The following is a 6,251-nucleotide window of genomic DNA, read 5'->3' as shown; positions in this document are numbered from 1 at the left end:
GTCTATAGGTGTATCTATATATATATACCTGTGTGTGTGTGTGTGTGTGTGTGTGTACACACCAAAGAGCCACCACATTATGACCACCCTGCTATTAACATGTAGGATGGATCACTTTAGCCCACAAAACTGCTATCATCCGCCGTGGCATTCATTCCACAAGATGCTGATAGGTAGCCTGAGGTATCTGGTACCAAGTGCTCACCAACTGGTCCTGCAATTCCCTCACATTGCGAGGGGGTAGCGTGGCAGCACAAATTTGGTTTTCCAGGTAGGACCAAAAATGCACTATTGGATTAAGGTCAGGTGAATTTGGGGGACAAGACATGACTTGAAAGTCACTGGAATGTTCCTGGTACCTATCCATGACGATTCAACCCTTATGTCATGGTGAATTATCCTGTTGGTAAACACCATCCCCCGCTGGAAAAACTGTTACCATGAATGGGTGAACCTGGTCTGCAACTATGCTCAAGTAGCTTTCAAACGTCAGGAATTGTTCTATGAGGATTATGGGTCCTTATGTGCCCCATGAAAACATTGTTCCTGGGCGAGAAACCATGAAAACCTGTGTGAGTCCATTGTTATAGATGGTGGGTTGTCATAATGTAATGACTCTTCGGTGTATATTTATATATCTGTGTGTGTGCGTTTTAAATACATATAAAACGTGCATTAATTTTGGTTTCTAAAACCCTGTTTTTTTCTCTTCTATTCTTGATGATGTTAAAAGAAATTAATTCAATTGAAATAGGATTAAGAACAAAATAATGCATTCAACAATATTTTTAAGTTTATATCCAAATTAAATTATGTAACTATCTGTTAATAAACAATTCTATTTACATGGGTAATTGTAAACTTTTCCGCAATTCACAATTTTTTTTGAAGTTTTTATAAATGTTTGGACTCAATTCTAACTAAACTCTGTGTACACTTAAAGAAATACTCTAAATACTTAAAAATTGCCATGCAATTGCTTTTAAAATGTTTTGTTGATATTAATACTAACAACTTCCTAGCGTATATATATTGTTCAAAGGGAAAGTCAATGTTAAATTCGAAACAAAATATCAAGTATAAAATGTTTTTTTTGCCATGTACATACGATGGTAATTGTATGTACATGGATGGAAGGTGAATTCGATAGATGGATGATGAGATTTGGTCTTTTGATTCAATCTTTTTTAAGGAAATATAATCATTCTTATAAATCATAGTATCCTTACACAAGGATCTTCTTGTTCACCGCACACTTTTCAAGTCAATAAAGTTTAACATCACCTTATGGAGAAAAAAAAATAATTATGCGTAATAAATACTTTTTCTCCCATTTTAATTATTTTAATATTTTTGTTCTTTCTTCAACCATACCTTTCAGTTATTAAAAATATACATAATAACCAATGCATTTATGTTATAAAAGAAATTTAGGTTAATTTTCATGGAAATGACCCATATGTGAAATTAAATAGATAATTGCATTCAAATATATTCTACATATCTCTTTGCAGTTTAAATTCAATATTTTATTGAGTATAATTTTTCTTATTTATAATTAAAAAAGCGTTAAATAAATTATGTCGCTTGTAAATTTAATCTGCAATCCATTACCTGCGTGTATAGTACAGCCAATACTGAGTGAAACAATAGTCAAACTCAAGTCTGATATTTTTATCGAATAAAATAATAATTTGTAATCCAAAGTTACTTATGTTTTTATTATGTATTTTTGATTAACTAAACAAATGAGAAAACTTAAGAATAATAAAATTAAATTAACTTAAATATGCATTCACAAATCCTTTATAAATTGATTTCAAAGTGACGGAAAAGGGAACGAGTGTTTTAATACTTTAAATTTCTAATATAAAAAAATTCTGCTTCTTTATTTTTAATCGTTTCTCTTTTCATTATAAAATTATTATTTACTTCGAAGTATATATCAGCTTTTGAAGCAAAACTTAGGAACGCCACTGTGACACAAATATTTCAAATTTATACGAAAATACGAATGAAATCATAAGCATCCATTAGTTTATTCATTAAAAAGTATTTAAGATTATTAATTATTTCCTCTAATTATTTAAGATTATTTTTAAAAAATAAGCAATTTTAATAACTTAATGTAATTAAATATTTCAAGCAATTTCTCAGTGACAAATCAAGCAGTTTATGAACTTCAACGTATTATCAATAACAATTTCATCTATAGTTCGATAACGCTCCTCTAGAAATTCCTAACACTCCCTTAATATCCCATATCTTTAATAAATTTTGCCCCTAGCACTAGGTATTCAGTTAGCAACTGCGGAGTTTGTTAATAACTTCTAAAGGGAGATAATATAATAATAATAATCATATCTAAATTTTTTATACATAATAATAATAGCTACTATCTAAAGGGAGACTGTAAAAGTATCGAAATAACAATCATAATATTAAACATTTTTTTCAAAATCGTTTACATTTTCCAAAAGAATTTTTTCAAAAAGAAAAAAAAAATATTAAATTATTTTCCGTAATCTGGAGAATTGAATAAATCACATCTAGCATTACAAAGATGTTAACATGAAGCAAATATCTCTAAACTTTATTCGAACTTTCTAGAAACTAAAATTTTCAAACTTGTCTTACAGTTGAATTAATTTTTAAACTTATGCCCGTTTTGTTCTTCACGATTCATTAAAAATAAAAATACTTTCAGAATCATAATAACATTTCTGATATTAAATTTAGTGTACACAAATATTGGAAGTAAAACCTCTTATGTCAAAAGAATTTCACGGTGTATAGAATTTCATAAAAAAATATATATTGAAAGGAGTATGAATAGTTTCAGAAGTATTAAGTGGAAAGTGTGAAAAAATGATTTCCTGGAATTAGAAAATTGCTATTTGTCTGATTTAATTGTGACATTCTATATTAGATGAAAATAATTTCCTCCTCTTATTTATATCAGGGTAAAGTTTTTTTTTTTTAGAAAAGGTCAGGTCAATTATGGTTCCTGTAAGAAACTAACTAAAGAACAAGCAAAAGAAAAGTACTCAACTACCTCATAAATTCAACTAGTTCCTAAATATCCTCAATTATCTAGACAGTTTAGATACTGCTTCCGGCGTATTCTTCAAATCAGACATAACAAAATTTATATTGATGGTATGTAAAGTTCCAAACATATAAAGGTTTCATACAGAAAATATATAGGGAAGAGTCGGGTAGCCCCACCCACTTAAGGATTATTGCTTATATTTCTGTATAATATTGAGTAATAATCAATATTTCTGTATGTTTCTATTGTTTTATCATCTAATTAAATAATGCAAAAAGAATAAACCAAAAAAAGAATAGTTTAACTTAAAATATAGAAATTTAAAAAAAACATGTTTTTTAGCTCTTTTCAAAATGTGTCGGGTAGCCCCGCATAGCTACAAAAATTATGTTTTTTTACTGTTTTTTCAGGTGTAAATGAAAATGACCAGTGTATTGACAATAGATAAACCTCATTTATCATTTTTATCACAAAATTATTTTATTTATTACATATTTATATACTTTTAGTGAATTCTATCATTTAATAACAACAAATGTCATACTTTTTATTATTATTAATGTATATTAATAGGTTGTCATTAAGAATGCATATAACATTCAAATTTGAAGAAATAAAATAATAATCTATGCAACCGTACATTTATCGACGAAATAAAATTGGGCGGTGATACCCGATATTCATGTAAGCGGGGCTACCCGAAATCCAATTTTTTAGTAAATTTGTAATTACTCGAACAATTTTTCACATATAAACTTCTTTCTTCGTGCAAATTAAACTTAAGACTTCATACTTTAAGGATGTATGTACAGAAAAAAATATTTTTTCAATATTAAAATGAAGTTTAATCGAAACATTCAACCAATTTTTCTTAATTTCATGACTACTGTATTCAATATATTTTCAAAACTATTGTTTACCATGTTACCAGGTGCATAAATACTTGAAACTATGAAAATAATCTTTTTTAATATAATAAATAATGTCCGATGGTCCATTGACTTGAAAAAATATTCCATACAAATGAAATTGACAGTGGGGGGGGGGGTACCCAACACTCCCGTATATATTTTTCCTTTATTCTACAAAAAAATCCGTTTTTTATAAACGTTATTTACAGCAATTTTATAAAAAATTTTATCTCAAAGCAAAAACTTACATTTGTTTCTTACGAGATATCCCAGAAGAATATGCATATTTCCCATTTTTTTGCTTAGTTACGTATCTAACCGTTGCATCTAACATAATAAAAAATATATTGAATTGAACTGTAAAAACTGCCGTTAACAATGGAATATTAAATCAAGTTAAAACGCAATAACAAGCTTCAAATAAAACAAAATAAAGAAATACTAACATATATATTTACCTAAATGCCATAGAAGTTTTACTACATGTACCACTTAACTGCAAAATTAGTGGAAAAAACTCTTTTTTGAGAAAAAGAACACAGGCATTCTGAGAAATATTTAACTGTTACAATTTTAAAGGAAAAATTTCACCAAATAACAACACATTTAAAAAAAAAGTAGTAAGTTCCTGATGAACTCATAACTATTTCATAGCATCTGGAAAGCATATAATATTTTCATGGTATGAGGGTTTCAAGGATTGATGTAATAAAGAGTTTAGACCTCTGTCTTCAACTGCGTAATTTAAATTCAAAAACATCCGATGTGATAAAATGGAAAATAATTTACACGTAACACGTTTTATGGAAGCAATCACCAAAATAACATATTTGTTCTACATTTCGTTTAAAATTAAAGTTGTATTGGTTCTTATCAAAACCAATTGCTGCAAGCAAATTCAATCATATCGTAATAGGTTTCTGTTCAACTGATTAAACTATGATTTTCACTACTTGTCTATTAGATTGACAATACTCATAAAATTTTACTACTAAACAAACAGATTTAAAGTTTGAGAATGTACCGAAATGATTATTAGATAGCTTTAACATCTCTTGAAAATAAGATTAAATTCAAAGATATAAAATTTTCGAATATAAAAAGGAACATTTTAAGCTCAGAGCTACACATTTGCAGCAAGCTGTGAAAGTCCAGTATATTAACCAGAATCATGAGGACCATTGCACTCTTGCTCGCCCTTGCATTTGCAGTCGCAGGTAAAAAGTTTTCTATTTCTTCATTTTTATATCAACTAATGGTTTCTTTAATGATATTTGTAAAAGTTTCTGAAGAGCAAGAAATAAATATATCTTTTATCTCAAACTCATTTTCAATTCCCCTTTGATTTTTTATAAATATAGAAGCGTTATAAAGAATAACTTTTTTCTTAGGATAATTATTCTTTATTCGGCTTACATAGCATTTACTATAGTAAAGGAATGAGCCCGAAGAAAACCTTTACCTTTTCATATTAGAAAAATCTCTTTTTTATTTTATTTTATAATTTTTCTATTTTTACACCTCCAGACTTCTCTTAAATGTATAAAATATCTGAAAACAATTGTGAACATCGAAAATTTTTATGCCCTTATAAGTATAAACAAAAAATTAAAATTTTTGAGCTAATTTTTCTAGGTTTATAATCACAAACTGTCATTCGGTGAGGCTACAGTTACGATGTCAATACCGTAATCAGACGCAGATCTAGTAAATGTTAAAATCAAGAAAGAAGAAGTAAATGTTAAAGTAAAGAAAAAGTAAATGTTAAAAAAGAAGAAAAAGTAAATGTTAAAATCAATCAAAATTTTCATCACACATTGCCTAATTTATTTTCTGCGCTGTGTACATCGCATTGCGTTGCATCTGAGTAAAGTTTTCGATCTATTCTACAGGTTGTACAGACTGTAACCTTGTCAAACCGTAATCTCAGGATTAATTAATTGAATTTAACGTATCAGAACTTAGTTTTTTTCCTATGTTTTGCTAATTGAAGATATTTTTTGACTGACAATAATTAAAGTAAGCCTTTTCTTTATAACAATTTAACTTCATTGTAAAATTTTTCAATTCAGCTATGATACTAATAATTTTTGATGAAAAATAAAGAGCAAATATGGATGAAATTATTAGAAAGAAAAAAATGCTCAATAAAGAAAAATAGGTTTAATAAGTTTATATGTTTATTAAATAAATGATACTTTTGCCGTTTTTATGATTTTTAATGAAATGTATATAAACCTAGAAAAATTAGTTCAAAAATTTAAATTTTTTGTTTATACTTATAAGGG

At 27.6% G+C, this 6,251-nt stretch overlaps 1 long non-coding RNA gene and 1 other non-coding gene across 11 annotated transcripts in view; one reads left to right on the top strand and one right to left on the bottom strand.

Moving 5' to 3' along the window:
- LOC122269028 (uncharacterized) overlaps positions 1-6,251 on the bottom strand; it is a 119,295-nt gene that overhangs the window by 53,522 nt on the left and 59,522 nt on the right. The window contains exon 1 of one of the 10 annotated variants that reach the window (XR_006224889.2): positions 4,422-4,732. The exons of 5 other annotated variants lie outside the window; for them this stretch is intronic. This is a non-coding gene — a long non-coding RNA (uncharacterized lncRNA). Of the gene's footprint in view, positions 1-4,409; positions 4,733-6,251 lie in introns of those variants that run through there. 4 more of the 10 variants (XR_006224890.2, XR_006224885.2, XR_011637323.1 and 1 more) reach the window with 4 other exon arrangements.
- Positions 4,996-6,251, top strand: part of LOC107438808 (uncharacterized) — a 5,315-nt gene continuing 4,059 nt past the window's right edge. The window contains exon 1 of the transcript XR_011637329.1: positions 4,996-5,180. This is a non-coding gene — a transcript (uncharacterized protein). The remainder of the gene's footprint in view (positions 5,181-6,251) is intronic.

This window comes from Parasteatoda tepidariorum, chromosome 7, assembly GCF_043381705.1.
Source record: "Parasteatoda tepidariorum isolate YZ-2023 chromosome 7, CAS_Ptep_4.0, whole genome shotgun sequence".
Lineage (NCBI taxonomy): Eukaryota > Metazoa > Arthropoda > Arachnida > Araneae > Theridiidae > Parasteatoda > Parasteatoda tepidariorum.
The sequence above is the reverse complement of the archived record's forward strand: the minus strand, read 5'-3'. Positions and strand labels throughout refer to the sequence as shown.